The sequence below is a fragment of the Corvus brachyrhynchos genome, unplaced genomic scaffold (assembly GCF_000691975.1).
Source record: "Corvus brachyrhynchos isolate BGI_N302 unplaced genomic scaffold, ASM69197v1 scaffold1120, whole genome shotgun sequence".
Classification (NCBI taxonomy): Eukaryota; Metazoa; Chordata; class Aves; order Passeriformes; family Corvidae; genus Corvus; species Corvus brachyrhynchos.
Genome location: NW_008235737.1, coordinates 977,009 through 979,945, shown reverse-complemented (window position 1 = coordinate 979,945; position 2,937 = coordinate 977,009).

The window sequence follows — 2,937 nt, the reverse complement described above, 5'->3', positions numbered from 1 at the left end:
GGGCTCGCCCCGACCCGTCGCCCGGCCGGCGTTCCTGGCCGGGGAGCCCCCACAGGAAACGGGGTCTGTGCGGGGGTGCGCGAGTTCGGGCTGGATCTCGGTGTACAGCGGTTTGCGGCGGAGAAAGAAAAAAAAGAGCAATTTTCATTCCAACTTTTTTTTTTTCCCCCCTTCTTCCTAGACTGCTAATTCCTCTGTGTGGGCAAACACCCCTTCTCCTTTAATTCTTAGTCACAGCGCCTAGATTAAATACCGGTTTTAATGAGAGCCGTGGCTGTGGCCGCACTAGGTGATGATAGTTATGAAGACGATCTGACCTGTTTTGATGAAGACGATCTGACCTGTAGGGAGAGAGGGAAAGGTCAGCCACATGCAGTGGTCAGATTTCTGCTTGTTCCCGGCACATGCTGCTACAATATTGATCCGCGGAGAAAGATAAACATAAAAGATAGATCGTATGTGCTGAATACTAATGATGGTGGCTTCCAGATTTTAATTGTTGTTGACTTCTTATTTCCACCGTAAACATTTCCTGTCCTCCGTAGGGCATTTCCCCTAGGCTTATTTTATTTTGTTTTATTTTCTTTTGTCTTATTTTATCCTATTTTGCTTATTTTAATTTTTTCCCCCCAATCTCTCAATGTGTCTCTTTATGGAAACCTCCCTAGCAAGTTACTTTCCCTATCAGCCGAGGTGCAACCACCCGAAAGTCACGGCCAGCATCTCTTTTCCAGCGAAGGCAACGGCCCCTGGAAACGGGGAAAGCTCCTCTGAAAGGCAACATCTCGACTTGGGATGCTCCTTTCGGATTCCTGCTTCATTACTCGCTCCATTCCTTTGCAGCAAAACGCTGCAGATGACACCGGAGTTGGGAGTTAATTTTTTCCCCCTCCTCCCCCGGGCTGGACTGCTGCAAACTCAGCAGTTAACGCTGGAAGAGAGCTCTCCTTTCAAAGCCTCCCCAGTTTCCCAACTGTTACCAGACTAATACACCTACGGGAGGCAAAGAGATGGAAACATTCCGTGTCTCGGGGAGAAAGGCATGTCAGAGGCGCTTTCCCCTCGGCTGTGCAGAGGGAGGAGGCTCTTTTCCGTGTATTTTCGCTGCGATGCAAAATGGTTAAGGATCATTCGCCGCCCTGGCTGTCTCTTTAATTTTTTTTTTTTCTCTTCGAGATGGTCAAAATTAGCTGTAAACCGCGTAAAGCAGTCAATGAAACAGCTATCCCCAAACACGCGTTTCAAGTTTCTGTTGCTTCGCGAACGACCGAGAGTAAGCACCATCGGCTATATAGTGGCAATTAACTATATCAGCCTCACATTTAAGAAAATGAGGGAGATATTAAACTCCTAATTCCCATCATTACAAATAATTTTCATGAAGGGAACTTCTAAAAGATTTTTTCCCCTCCTTTACACTTTCCAGTCTATTTTTTAACCCCTGAGTGATTTACTACGTAAGTAATTTTAGAGGATACAGTTTACAGCTTGAGTTATTAGACTGAACACCTCTGGCTGACACCACAACACCTTTTTTTTCTGCCTGCAGCTGTGAGTCACACCCCCATTTTCATACCAAAATACTGCACATTCCTTTACAATATAGGCTTCCTTCTTGCAAAGATCAAACACTCTGCAGCCAATGTGTTTATTTTAAAATACAGGAAAATTAAAACTAAACATGGTCTTTAAAGAAAAAAACCAAATGCCTCGTTTCTTTCCCTGCTGTCTCTCCTACTAAAATAAATTCAAATAAAATTAGGAGGCAATGGCGTAGACTGCTCCAATAAAATAATACAGTGACAGAGCCAAAACAGTTGTTTTCGGCGGGAACAGGAACGGACCCTTCTGTTTGCTGTTATTTATTTATGTATTATTGTGGCTATGGTTTTAATTATATGTGGGAATATTAGGCCAAGATGCTGCAACCGTAGCTTCCCTTTAACACACTTTTCTTATTTGTTTAGTACTCGCGCTACAAGGCAAGAACAGGCACCATGAGGAAAATGTTTTCAATATTCTGTTTAAGATCTTACAACAGGGAATCCCGGAATTACAGAAAAACCTGCAGGCCTGCTCCGTGGAGGTGCCTGGCAGGACCAGGGAGATTTTGTGCTCCTCGGCAGGTTTCAGGGTGCGCGGAGGGGAGGAATTGCGGGAGGGAGAGGTGCCCGGAGTAATTTTTACCTAGCAAAGCGGCGTTTTGAAAGCCTCCTTGCTGTTCAGCAGCACAGACACTAGGATGCTTCTTAATTTTGAGCAGGGTTAAGGTAGACTTAATCTCTGCTCCTTCCGGTAACCTACTGCCTACTCCTCCCCTGAGGCTTGAGAGGGGGGCTTTGCTGCAAGTCCTTTTTCTTCCATCCCCTATTTATGGGTTTTGTTGGTTTTGTTTTTTTTTTTTTTTTCCGTGGAGGAGAGTACTCGGTGGCGTTTGCATTGCCCATAATCTCCTCCTGCTCCTTCGCGAGTCTTTCCCCACGTCATCGGAGTGATGGGTGAGGCGGAGGGAGCGGGACATACCTGCCCACATTTATTTATCTTTGGTACTCATATCGAAAAAAAGATTACTCTAGAGAAGGAAAAGAAAAAAAAAAAAAAGGAAATAAAAATCAAAGCGAAGGATCATTCGCTTTAGGAAACAGATAAAATAACTTCTCTTCTCATTCTTCCAAAAAATCCCCGATCCAAGTGGCTCCGAAGAGCTGAGGGAAGCAAGCGACGAGCCCGCACTGCGCTCTGGGCTGTTTTAGCGCAGCGAAGGGAAGCAGAACCAGCCCTTGCCAAGCGGGGCCACGGCAAGTCCCCCGCGACCTCAGGCTCGCTCGCCGGGCCAAGGACTCTGTGGCCGCTTGCCGTCGTGGCCCGACGTACGCCCAAGAGCAAAGAGGAGAGGCAGGGGCTTTCCCCGCTGAAGAGCCCTCCCGTGCCGCAGGT